This window comes from Rhinoraja longicauda, chromosome 23 (genome assembly GCF_053455715.1).
Source record: "Rhinoraja longicauda isolate Sanriku21f chromosome 23, sRhiLon1.1, whole genome shotgun sequence".
Taxonomy (NCBI): domain Eukaryota; kingdom Metazoa; phylum Chordata; class Chondrichthyes; order Rajiformes; family Arhynchobatidae; genus Rhinoraja; species Rhinoraja longicauda.
Genome location: NC_135975.1, coordinates 15757758 through 15772095, shown reverse-complemented (window position 1 = coordinate 15772095; position 14338 = coordinate 15757758). Strand labels below are relative to the sequence as shown.

General features: G+C 41.0%; 1 protein-coding gene across 6 annotated transcripts in view; it reads left to right on the top strand.

Annotated features, from left to right (window-relative positions):
- The window catches only part of sema3c (sema domain, immunoglobulin domain (Ig), short basic domain, secreted, (semaphorin) 3C), a 206937-nt gene that overhangs the window by 47864 nt on the left and 144735 nt on the right, over window positions 1–14338 (top strand). Inside the window, exon 1 of one of the 6 annotated variants that reach the window (XM_078419753.1) lies at window positions 8083–8164. The exons of 4 other annotated variants lie outside the window; for them this stretch is intronic. The gene's annotated coding sequence lies outside the window, so the exon portion shown is untranslated. Of the gene's footprint in view, window positions 1–8082; window positions 8165–8996; window positions 9017–14338 lie in introns of those variants that run through there. One more of the 6 variants, XM_078419756.1, reaches the window with a different exon arrangement.

Sequence of the window (14338 nt, the reverse complement as noted above, 5' to 3'; positions counted from 1 at the left end):
GCAAAATCGTTTCACATCAGGTTCCTATCAAATGTTTTCCCCCTCCCGTTCAATTTATGTCCTCTTGTTCCTGATTCCCCTACTCCGAGTAAAAGATTCTGTGCATTTACTCCATCTAATCATCTCATGATCTTATACACCTCCATAAGAACACCTCTATGAGATCACTCCTCATCCCCCTGCTCTCCTAGAAATAAAGTCCCAGCCTGCACTATCTCTCCTTATAGCTCAAGCCCTTGACTCCTGGCAACAACCTCATAAATCTTCTCCATACTCTTTCCAGCTCAACAACATCTTTTCTATAACCATGTGATCTAAACTGAACACTATCATCTAAATGAGGCCTCACTAATATCTTGTACAGCTGTAACATGTCCTCCTGATTTCTATACTCAATAATCTGACTGATGAAAGCCTTCTTGACCATCCTATCAACCTGTGATGTCACTTTCAAGGAACTAAGTACCAGTACTCCTCGATCCTGCTCTACAACACTCCCCAGAGCCCTACCATATCAAAGTTAATTTGCTGCATTGCATGGCTGAATTGGCAACATGCTTACTTACTCACAAAGAGCTGTTGTATAACAAGTACAAGGCACATCTTGGACAGAACCTTGCTGGAGTGGAGAAATCACTTGCACATTGGTAGAGATTTTTCAGCATCCTTTAACACAACAATTCTCTTTTCCCAAAACACACTAGACATCAGTGCAAAGTCGACAAGAGACGAGTAAAGGAAGAGAAACATTACCCATCTCCTGAACCATTGACATTTAAGGACTGAGAAAGAAAAAGGAGCATGATTCAAGAAAACAGGGGAATTTCCCACCAGATTAATTGGAGCAAGCCAAATAGGAAAGGAAGTGAACATTGAACCATTGAGAGAAAGCAGACAGTTACATGTATAAAGGACACAAAACATGACATTCTCACTTCTGCGAGCCGGAAGGCTTCAATGCTCTAATGAATTCCCATTTCAGGCCATCACATCATGTTGGTTAAAAAAGTATTTGGACCTCTAACCTGCATCTCTACAGTGAGTCTCATAGGCAAAAAAGGTTGAAAATCATGCATGTTCTCGAATAAAATACAATGGCTAACATAAAAAGCCTTTTATGTGAAGCAAATCTTGGAGCATAATAAATTGACCTGGAGATTCACAATTTACATTTATCTTTTAATCTCTTGAAACTATACATCCATTTTCATGGTTGTAATATTTTGATTGTAAACAGTATTATGTTACCAGTAAGCTTTGGCCCATTGTAAGAGCTAAATTGTCGATTTGGGGAAAATGACTTTCTTTGTTCAACAAATACTGCCAACACTTAATTCAGTAAATAAGCCAGTGATAATTAGATTTCCTGTGTATGTGAATGTCAAACTATTTCCTTATTCCTAATATAATTGCACAAGGTACTAGTGAGGCCCCATCCAGAATACAATGCAGTTTTGATACCATTATTAAGGACAAAAATATGTTATTATTGGGTAAGTTTAGACAAAGTACCTTGAGCTGATCACTGGTGCGGAGGGATTCTTTTATGAGGACATATTGAACAGGTTAGGTCTGCATTCATTGGAGTTGGGAGGTGGAAAATATAACATTCTTTGTGGAGTTGAAAGAGTAAATGCTATCATGAAAGAGTCTCAGACCAGTTGTCGGAGCCATTTGTGTTTGTTTGCTGTCTTGGCATATTATATAATTTGGTATCTTGCTGTATTATTTTTGAACACTTGGGGGTTGTCGTGAGATGAATACATATATGGGCATATGGGCATATATGGACTGGGAGGAGTCAGAATTATGAGTACATCTGGGTATGCTGAGACGAGATGTGCCAGACACGAAGGAGCCATGGCTAGATACAGTTCTTACCAAATCTATGAAGGGAGAAATACTAATCTGTTTGTATTGCTACTTCAATAAACGACTAATTAAACTGAAACGTCATGAAGATCTTTCTGTTGTTGTTTGCGTCAAGAATGATCACTCCACTCCTCCATGAAGCAGTGACTAGAGAAGACGACTCGACGGGAAGGATTGAAGTAGCCAATATATTGTAAGAATCACCTTAGCCGGAGTGAATAAACTAAGAACTGACCTCGGTGAGTGAAGATGAAAGTAAACCTGCCTCTAAAGAGTCATTTAAAGTTTTAATTGGATCTATGAGTGAGAATTGAGCTTGTGAATCGACTGGACGGAAAAGGGATTGTTTTATCTGGCAAGCCTCTACCACATTCTACAGACTGATCAGGGTCATTACCTGCATTAATCTGACTACAGAGATTGAAAACTTCAAAAGCCAGTGAGTACAGCATTACATTTTATTGGAAAAGCTATTTTTCAGAAGTTGTATTGGAAAGCTGCTTCTGAAAATGTTGAAATGCTGAGAACAAAGAAGTGACCTTGAGCATCGCAAGATATCAGCTTGTTTTGAATTCTTGTAAGATAAGATTTTACGTCAACCCGTCTTAAAGGGATGGTGACATACAAGTATGTCTGTGGATAGATCTGATGTTCAGCCACTAGGTCGTGTGAAGATCTCTCTGTTCTTATTTGCGTCAAGAATGATCACTCCATTCCTCCGTGAAGTGGTGACTAGAGGAGACAACTCAATGAGAAGGATTGAAGTTGCCACTATACCAGAGATATAGTCTCAACAAAGGGTTGTCTATTTATGACTGAGATGAGGAAGAATTTCTTGCGTAAAGAACTGTGACTTTTTGGTATTCGGTGCCCTGCTACGATGAGTAATCGTAAATATATACAAAGTTCAGTTTTTAATCAGTAAGGAAGGGGGCAGGAAAGTGGGCAGAAGAATATTTGGATCAGCCATGATCTTATTGAAAGGTGGAGCACGTGAGTGCCTGAATGGCGTGCTCCTATGTTCATATTTCTTTTGGTTATTGTATATTTTCTGTGATTCTACCAACACTGTTTCATTCATGTACAAAGCAATAGAGACACTCCATCTTAATTCATTTATAGCCATTTTCAGCCAGAATTCTCACAATGGCCCCACCTTCTAGCCTCTCACTGTTACAACCAATATCTGCTAGACTTTCCACTTCCTGAAAAGTAATGTTTCATTTGTTTATTTACAAAATTTCCATTTATATTAGTACTTTTTAAATATGTTCCTTCATGTAAGTGTAGTGATTCTGTACCTTTTGGTTAGTAAAGCTGAAAATTGTTTTGGTAGAGAAAAAGTGCATTGTAGTTGATTTTGTCAATGAGTAATCTAGCTTTCAATAACCAAAAGTAACAAAGTGAAAAAAAGAACATTTACTAATTTTATTTAAGTATAATAGTCAACAAATCAGAAGAAAAAGAATATCCAAAAGCTTTCAAAATGTCCACGTTGATTTTGTGTCTGAAGGAAGATGCGCCAATTTAAGTATTAGGGAACATTATTTGCACTATATAGGCCTCAATGCCAATTTGATCGAGATCTAAAGAACCACCTAAAAGTTACTTTGGAAATTGCCAAGTTAAAAAAAGCCATCTTCAAAGAAAAATGTTTCCATGTAACCTCCCTGCTGTAGCCAGACACCATTGTCTCTTAACACCCCTAATGCTTTCACAATAGGAGGCCATTGAAATTGATAAGTGATCGCTTCTATTGACACTTGTGCAATATTACTCTATTAAACATTGTAACATACAGACTTTATTATTTTTACCTCGCAATAACACAAATAAACTTAAAGGCATGGAAAAATAACTTTGTGAAACTGAGTTTGAACGTCTCTGGCCTCTAACCCCATTTCCCCATTGACACAATTCTATAATTGTGCTTTTCTATGACATGGGGTTTCTTAGCAACTCAACTATCATGTTATAGCAGAACCAGCTGTACTGTATCTCCTAGAAGGCTCACCAATAGATGGAATTGGCAGAAACTGCTAACGGTAATTAGATTGATCTACTGATGTGTGTGTGGACAGGGCCAAATTTTCCAGCAATGCTTTTTAAATTAATACTTGAATAATATTTGTGTTTGAGATTCCATGAGACATTGCACTGTTTTAGGCAATTTTTGCAAGTTAGGCTGAAACTATTGTGCATTAAAGCTGTAAATTTCAAATACTGCTTGCCCACCTCTATCATGGTCACTGACTTAAAGCTTCTAATTTAAGTTTCACATTTTCAAATTTCATAATCTCCTTCAGTGTTCCAGATCTCACTCTTCCTCGAATTCTGACCTTGAATGCCTTGCCCTCTGTTCTTTGCTCCATTCTAGGTGGCTGTGACATTAGCTGCCCAGGGCTTAGCGTCAGCAACACTACGCCTAAACCTCCCTGCTTCTGCACAACTCTTTTCACTTCTGCCATCCTTCCTAAATGCATCCTTTTCATCCCTTTAATTCCGCTTTGAACTGATCTCCTTCATGCCAGAGTACGTGCCACTGAAAAAATGGACATTAATGTTGCTTCAAGGTGTTACTGGAATGTGACAGGAATACAGTCAGCAATTCTGGAGATAAAGGAGATGACATCTGGGTCAGGGATATTTTAATGCACCATTTCTTGGAAATTTACAGACAGCTGCACATTTATGCTGTTGTAATTCTGTAATTTAAAACGCGTTTCAGAAAATGCTTACCAAAGAGCTACATTTCTGGGTTTAATTTGTTTCCAGAACACTCGTAATAAAAGGGATTTAATGCATATATAAAGCAAGTTTTGGAACGCTTCTGCTAAATTTTGTCAATTGCTTATGATATGATTTTGACAAACTAATAAATATATTTTGCTAATCGGCCTTCCCCTAATGCAATGTAAGTCTGTAAAGATTGGGTTCTTAAGCTACATTTATTTTATATAACAACAATATTTCGATTGAAATAGTATGTTCTCAGTTTTAAATACAGAACTTTGTAGGAAAAGGAAACCATTGACTATTCAACGTATCTGTCATGATATACAACAAGGTTAATATCAAACTTTGCAAATGTAAATAGTAGAGAGGTTTTCCTACATGGCTAAATAAAACAAAATAGTTTCACTCCTCAGCAGAAACTTGTTAAGATTGAGTGTGGAGTTGGCTCATCAGAACCCGATTTTAATCACTGAAATTGGTGGAGGCCAACATTGCATGAAGCATAAATCTTGTGTTCCCATTGAACACTTAGATATACCAAGTCAATATAATGTCCTTAGCACACGGGCAGTCACAAGGACCACCTCATTTATTTGAGGACACAAAATCTACCATGTCCCTTTCTCCATGTAATATGTAATTATTTTTAAATTATTCCTGACTAACTTAAGCAAATAATTACTCTTTACGTGTATCTCTATAGACATCTCGGTACAGTAGGTAGTATTGTTATTTCATAGCTCCAGCAACCTAGGCTCATTCCTGGCCTTGGGTGCGGTTATATGTGGAGTTTACATGGTCCACATAATCGTGTGTGTTTCTGCTGAATGCTCTGCTTTCCTCCCACATCCCAAAAACGTACTGGTAAGTTTAGTGGCTGATGCAAATTACCTGGAGTGTAGATTTAGTGGCATAAGAATCAAGGAGGAGTTGAATGGAGTGCAATGCAGGGCTTGGGCAGTAGGGAAACGAGAGGAAGGGGAATGGGACTGATAGGATGGATCTGCCCAGTGCCAGCTAGATGATGTTAGATTGACTCTCTTCAGGGCCTTAATAATTAAATAAGTCACAACTTTTATAATCAATTTAACATGGAGACAGTTTCTTCCAGAATAGCAATAAGAAGAGTAATCTTGTTTGAATGAAAATGGATGCATTGCTTTCAAAGTTATTTCAAATTATTTTATATATTTCCAAATAGAAAGCGGCCAATTAGCCACCTGAGTCTATGCTGGTTTTCAAAGCAGTTCTGTCATCTCATGACGACACTTATTTCCCTTTAACCTATTGTATAATACATACCCATTTAAATCCCACTGAGTCTCCTACCACCCACTGACCTCAGGGCAATTTGCATGAGTTAATTATCCCAAAAAACAGCATCACTCTTGGATTGTGGGAGGAGACCATGACGTGCTGAAAATGCACACAGTTACAAGGAAACCGTACAACCTCCACATTGACGGCACCAAGGGTCAGAAAGAAACCCAAGTCACTGTATTTCTGAGACAACTGAACTACCTGCAGCACCACCGCACCACCCCAAAACCAGGCCGCTCATAATTCACAGGATGAACTGGGAGAAGTTTCTGATATTTCTGGTTCAGAATGATTTAAAGCAGGGAAGAGGGGTAAGCTGAAAGAGAAATAGGAAACAAAAGGCCTCCTGCCATAATTCCAAACTACTTTGAGCAGGTAAATTGTTTGGCTGTAAATAATGTGAGCTGGTGTCTCAATGCATGATTATCCATCACCTGTTTGACCCAGAAAATACAACACATACAACATTTGTTCACTTTCACAATTTCAGCATTCACCAGGTGATAACTGGACTAATGATGAGCTGCCACCATGGGATCTGGTTAGCAGTTTTATTTTAATTTCCACTTATAGGAACTGGTACTGGCAAGGCCAGCATTTATTCACTTTCTATAATTACTATCCGGAAGTTGAGGTGCGGTCTTTTTGAATCGGCGTTGTCCTCTGGTGAAGGTGTTCCTACAAAACTATTAGTGGTAAGTTAGTGGGTTCAGATTTCAATCCAACAGTGAGGAAGGAATGGCAGTATATGTCCATCACGGGATGTTGCATTGCTTGGAGGGGAATCTACAGATGGTGGTGTTTCCAAGCGCCTGCTGCTATGTTCTGTCTTTAGTGGTGGACATTGTGGGTTTAGGAGTTCTTAGAGCAGCTTAGTGAATAACTGCTTTGTATAGCCATGGTGTGTTGGTGGAATTATGTATTGTCTTTTCCCCCACTGGTTAGTCATTAACGAAACCTTTTCACTGTATCTCGGTACACGTGACAATAAACAAAACTGAAAACTAAACTAAACTGAACTGGAAGGGGTGAATATTCACAGTGGTGGTTCATAAAAGTGAACAGCTGAGGTTTCCGTTGCCACTGAAGCACGGACTGGAGCCATCCAATATCTGGGTGCTGCCATGCAAGTTCAGACTGCTGGCAACAAGGCTTCAGGTGCTGCATGGGGCTTTGAAAATATTTCTGTTCTCCCACAGACTGTTCTCCAACAGATTATTTAGAAATCTGCCTCAGAGTGTGAAGGAATCTGCAGTGGGGAGGTAGGGTGAGACTGGTGTGGAGTGGAGGATTGGGAATATGTTCACTGACAAGGCAGCCTGTCGAGCCACTGTTTCATTGTCTGGCCAGAAAGGGGCTGTGCGCTTTATATAAGAAATGGCGCAGGGATCAAATGGCATGTTGGCCTTCATAACAAGAGGATTTCAGTATAGGAGTAAAGAGGTTCTTCTGCAGTAAGACAACATCTGGAGTATTGTGTACAGTTTTGGTCTCCTAATTTGAGGAAGGACATCCTTGTAATTGAGGCAGTGCAGCGTAGGTTCACGAGATTGATCCCTGGGATGGCGGGACTGTCATATGAGGAAAAATTGAAAAGACTAGGCTTGTATTCACTGGAGATTAGAAGGATGAGAGGGGATCTTATAGAAACATATTAAATTATAAAAGGGCTGGACAAGCTAGATGCAGGAAAAATGTTCCCAATGTTGGGCGAGTCCAGAACTAGAGGCCACAGTCTTAGAATAAAGGGGAGGCCATTTAAAACTGAGGTGAGAAGAAACTTTTTCACCCAGAGAGTTGCGAATTTGTGGAATTCTCTGCCACAGAGTGCAGTGGAGGCCAAATCACTGGATGGATTTAAGAGAGAGTTAGATAGAGCTCTAGGGGAATCAGGGGATAGGGGGAGAAGGCAGGCACGGGTTATTGATTGTGGATGATCAGCCTTGATCACAATGAATGGCGGTGCTGGCTCGAAGGGCCGAATGGCCTTCTCCTGCGCCTATTTTCTATGTTTCTAATTTTCTATCTCTTCCTCACGTTCATCTTTCATCCTCCTCCTCAGCTGCTGGCAAGGGTTCAGCCTTTGTGAAGGCCCTGTTCTGTGGCATGGGGCTGATGGCAGCAGGTTTGAGGGCACGTTTGGCTGAATGTGCACGGTTCTGCCACTGCTGTCCTTGCAGCAGAACCTCCTGCTCCATGACAATCGCACCATGCAATGTTTCCATGCAGAGTAAAGGTAATGATGATTCAGCAGGTATAAAGGTTGACACTCAGGGCTGGAGGCTATTAATATCTGTGGATTCACACACTGGAAAACAATGCCAGCACAGCACAAGTTTCCACCTCAGGGTCTTGACGTTTGGTTTATTTATCACATCTTTCGCCCTTTACACCCCTCCACCCTACAGCCATAATTTTGGTGAAAACACATAAGTATATAAAATGCGGTCAGAAAATTCCAAAATTGCAATTAATATTTGCACGTTTACAAGTTCTATCCGTGTTATGGTTTCCTTACTTGCACGTATCACAGCTCTACTTGTGCTGGAACATCACCAGTAAATGGCAACATCGCACTTCAGGATGTGCTCTCTTTCACTGCATTGGTTTCAGTGGAGGATGAAGATATTTCTGGTTCTGGCAAACACTCTCTTAATATGTCAGATGGTCTTCATATGACTGTCATCAAATCAAACGCAAATTAATCCAATCCAGTGCAACCATCATCGTGTCCAGATTCCCCGTGTGGTGCATCATACATCATCACAGGATCACTGCCTTTGGAATGGCAATCGTGAACTCTGGCAACATGTCTTTCCTTTAGATTCCACCTGTTTGGAATATACAGTAGCAGTAAGCCCTGGTTTCACTGAATCTAAAGGTTTTCTGACATTTCTTTACACCAATTACTACACAGGTGACTTACCTGTAGCTGTAAGGTAGTGAAATAAAACCTCTCCTGTATCTTTCACAGCTTTTTCCACTGGCCTTGGTGTGGTGAGGTTTCTGTGTGCGTGCTATGCTCCATTCCTCGAGAGATATTTGGAAAATTCCACTTCAGTGCGATTGCTTCCGTTGTCCATCACAGGTAACTCTGGAAGACCATGTGTAGCAAACATCACTCAACTTTAGATGGACACATAAAGCTGGAGTAACTCAGCGGGACAGGCAGCATCTCTGGAGAGAAGGAATGGGTGACGTTTCGGGTCGAGACCCTTCTGAACAGTGACAGTGCTGTTACTCCAGCTTTTTGCGTCCATCTTCGGTTTAAACCAGCATCGGCAGTTCCTCCTTACACATCACTCAACTTTAGATTGTCACTTGTGACATCGAAGTGGCTGCAGGAACTGCTTCTGTCCACTTTGAATATTCACCCACCATGATTGTCATTTCCCCCACAAGTGGATCTGCAAAATCCTCGGTTATCCTTGGCCCTGCTTTGTTCAGAGTTTGAGAGGAGCTGCTGCTAGACTCCCACAATGCTCTTCACAGCATGTGCATTCCGTCACTGTCTTCCCAACATCTTGTATACGTCAGGTCGCAAGTGGAATTTTATACCAACTTATTTGATTGGAGATATACTGGCCATTCCTCTTATAAATCTTCCAACATACCTACTCTTCCTTGCAGTGGAACAATAACTCTTGATCTTCAGAACCAAACCATTGTGGTTGCTTGGCCCATGCCAGTCTTTTAAACAGTATGTTCACAGTCTCCTTCCTATCCTAGTTTATTTAAGTGCCACTGTTAAAAGAAGCAAGTTATTAAAGTCGTAGTAATAATTTTTCAACCTTCCCTGTCACCTAAAGTGGTGCCAGTGCATTGGAGGGCTGCTGACGTTGATCTGCTGTTTCGAAAGGGAGGAAAATAAAAATCTAATTATAGGACACTGAGTCTAACCTCAAATGTGGACAAGGTTTTGAAATCGTTTCTAAATTGCAACATCCTTCCTTTGGAAAGGCACAGTTATTGGAAACAGTCATTGTTGCTTTTGAAAGGGAAGGACACGTCTGACTGAAATTGTTGAATTCTTTGGTTGAACAAATTTTTACATTTTGGGAACATGAGAAAACAAGTTAGTTTTATGTTGCAGAGTGGGTGGGGATGGGGAAGGAATGCATGGAATAAATTGATTATCCCTAATAGAATTGGGCCAGGGCTGGTCTTGTGATGTGTTGTTTAATAGCCTTCCAGTGGATGGTTTATGAGAGAAGTTTGAGGGAGTGAACAGAAAGAAACATGTAAACGTACAGATCAGAGATGTCACCAAGAATTTGAAACCAAAATGGGAATTTTGGAAATGTCCAGCAAAATAGGAGGGGTCAGAGGTGAGGAGAAAACTGTTCATGTTTCAGATGGATAACTCTGTAGCAGAGACGGTCAGTTTTGAGAGAAGCAGAGAAAGTGAGTTACCTGCCTCTGTTGTATTGATAGAGTCCAGAGGGCTGCAATAAGTCCAGGCAGAATGTGAGATGCTGCTCCTCCAACTCATGTTAGACCTCATTGGAAAAATGCAGGAAGCCACTGATCTGCAGGCCAGGATAGGAGTGAGAACAAGAACATCTCTGAATTGCTAATGTGAGGTTTTACAATTGCTTGATCGTCTTCTCTTTCAAATTTCCATCTCTGTCACCTCCATCTCCCATTCATCTATGTGATCAGCCTCTAACCCTGATGCATTCTGACCCAGTGCCTCAGATCTATGGCACTCTTTTGGTGTTCAATTTCCTCGACACATTTAGTGCAATTAACATTCATGGCAGTCATTGTGCACAGTACCTTGGCTGAAACTCTTGCATGTTATAGTACAAGCAACCAGATAGAATGACCTATCCTGATTACTTCTACCTTTCTTTCTGGAATTGTGCATAGTTTCATTTGGTTTAATATTACAGTTACCTCCTGGTTTATCTTATCTTCTCTCCTGCCCTAACAGCTTTGATAATGCTCAACAATTTCCAGCTGGAAGAGGGATAGCACTGCCCACCACCATCAGCAGAGCAACCAGAAATGCCCACATGTTCACCTGATGGTTATCAGCTCCTCCTAGGGTACCTTGATATAATATTCCAAAGTTATGTTTCTCATGAGTATTTCTGTCTGAAATTTTCAAAATATGTTTCCAATTGCAATGATGTGCTGTGCCTAATTGCTGGAAAATGATTTATGGGCTGATCTGGAAAACAGCAGGAGTTTGCAAATGTATCTAACCACAGTGACTCTGCCATCATGATATAATGGGGTGTGAAAGTGGCCCCAGTTCTTTCTGTAAGGTTGCACTCAGGGTGTGTTTCAGAGTGCAAATGGGCAATAAGCCAGCAAATTCCTTTTCTCTCTTTGCTGCTTTGCTGCATTCCCTGGGTAGGTGGATTCCAGCTGTACTCTTCCATGTCAGCCCTGACCCTTTTCCAAAATGTGCTCCGATTTTAGAAGGATTTTTAATCATCCCTGCCTTACTTTGAAGCACTTGTCTGCAACCTATAACTGAATGATCACAGAAACACATGTTAAACTCTGTAAAACACCTAGCTGTAAACTGCAAGCCATACACCATCTAAAAGAGGAGAGCTCAATTAAGGTTTTCAAAGGAGCATTTATCAAGGTTGCAAACATAGAGTTATAGAGTCATACAGTGCAGAAATAGACTCTTCGGCCCAACTCGCCCATGCTGACCAAGAAGCCCCATCTAAGCTAGTCCCATTTGCCCGGGTTTGGCCCATATCCCTCAAAACCATTCCTATCCATGTACCTGTCCATGTATTTTTAAATGATGTTTATAGTACCAGCTTCAACTGCCTCCTCTGGCAGTACCATATATCCACCACACTTTGAGTGAAAAAGTTGCTCCTCGGGTTCCTATTAAATTCTGCTCCCCTCCCCTTAAAATCTCTGGTTCTTGATTTTCCAGCCCTGAGTAAAAGACTTTGTGAATTTATCCTATCTATTACTCTCATGATTTAATACACCTCTGTAAGATCAGCCCTGAGTCTCCTGCACTCTAAGGAGTAAAGTCCTAACCTGCCCAATTTCACCTTTCAACCTCCTGGCACCATCCTTGTAAATCTTCTCTGCACTATTTTCATCTTATTGACATCAGTTTCATTGCAGGGTCACCAAAACTGAACACACTACCCCAAGTGCGGCCTCACCAACACCTTGTACAATTGTAATGTAATGCCCCAATTTCTGTACTGAATACCCTGATTGATCAAGGCCAATACGCCAAAAGCGTTCTTTACCATCCTGTCTACCTGTGATGTCAATTTCATCGAACGATGTAAATAAACTTGAACTATGCTCCAAAGTCCTTCTGCTATACAACATTCTCCAGGACACTGCCTTTCACTGTGAAGGTTCTGCCCTGGTTTGACTTCCCAAAATGCAACACCTCACTCTTTTCTGTGTTAAACTCCATTAACCATTCCTCAGTCATTTCCCCAGCTGATCAAGATCCTGCTATAAATTTTGATAACCACCTTCACTGTCTACTATACAAACTACTTTAATGAAATCTGCAAACTTACTAATGATGCCTTCTACATTCTCATCAAAATCATTGACATGAACCACAAACTGCAAAGGGTCCAGAACCGATCCCTGAGGTATACCACAAATAGGAGTGCCAACTATCTCACTCCCAAATACGGGACACATGACCTCACACAGCCAACGACCACATGCTCCAGCTCCACTAATTGCGGCCGCCCGGGCCGGGAGGCGGGTTGCTACGCAACCTCCGTTAGGCGGCACCCGGGCCTAGACTGTCCAGAGCTAAAATGTCGAAAACCTAGAGCGTCGGGACCTGAACTGATGGAAGCTACAGTGATTGGGCCTACAGTGTCGGGGCCTACAGCGTCCGTGCCTACAACAGCCTCCGGGCCTAATACTGAACAAGGGCAGTCCCGTACGGTACAAAACAATTTAGCCCAAAATACGGGATGTCCCGGCTAATAGGGCACAGTTGGCAACCCTAACACAAACCACAAACATTGGAAAGATAATTATACAAGTGTGAGTGGATTGTTTTCAGGAATTAAAGTCATTGATATTCACATGACAATGCAACACTGGATACAATAATAAGTCCCTCTTGTACTTTAAGATGGATATTGTGTCTGTGTGGCCTCTCTAATCATTCTGCAAGTGGATTAAGAAAATCTAGTTACAGTAAATGAAGTTTGATGAAGATTATAACTTGCTTATTTTTAACTTTCTGTTTGCAAAACCTTTAAGTTGACATATTGTATTTCAATATCTCGCTCATGGATTCTTTTGTTTGAAACCTGATTAAGTTCTGAAATGTGAACTTTCCTTGCAGTTCTATCCACAGCAATCCCTTTATCCTTCAGCAACTCACTGATGGGCTACCATTTACTCTCCCAGGCCCACGTCCTCTGCAGGAACACAGCACTGGGCTCATATCAATAAGACGAGACCCACCAATTAGGTGTGGTTGTTTTGTCTGGTCCTTTGAGAAGCAACAACAAATTGCCCCTATCCCCAGTCACTGCAAATGTGAATAAGAGAAGGTCATTCTTGCCTACACATGCCTCTGCCTCTCTCAGTATCTGGAATCATGGGCATTTAACATTTGTACAAATTTACTTTCTTACACTCCTGCCCATGTCCTCTTCACATCGTTAAAACATAACTTTGCACCCTGAGAGCTGTTGCCAGCTCTGATATTGGTGGTTGGCTACTGAGGAACTTTGACTCTACACAAAATGGAGGTTGAATGATGTGTCAACATTTGCACTCCATTCAAATGAGTTGCTTATTGATAAATATGATGCAACAGAGCGTCACTGCAGATGTTGAACGTGAAGTCCAGTCTAAGTTAAACTGAGGAGTACTTAGGTAGATGTAAAGGATCACAAGGTGTAGTCCAAAACAATCTTTTTGTTTTTTGCTTTCTCAGAATCTTCAGGCATCAGCTGCAGAAACAGGTAAACGAGTCTCTGCCTCTTTTGGCAGAGCCCTGGGCCAACAATCCAGAAACATGACCTTTAGTCCCACCACAGCAGTCATGGATTTCAAATTCTGGAATCTAACAAAAACTAGTCTTAATGATGTTCATAAAACTACCAGACTGTCATTTAGAACTGTTTAGATCAGCCATGATTGAATGGCGAGTAGACTTGATTGGCTGAATGGCCTAATTCTGCTCCAAGAACATATGAATGTATGAACATAAAACCCATCCAGGGGTGGAAATACAGTAAGTGTCCTTGCCTAATCTATCCTGTGTGCCACTCCAGACCCACAGCAAGGTGATTAATTCTTAGATGTCCTGTGAAATAGCCTGGAGGGCCACTCATTTATCATATAATCTGCACTGAATCTCTGAAGCCCCTCTCAAACCCAAACCTGCAATCTCCACAACCAGGAAGGCTAGAGAAACCACCACCTG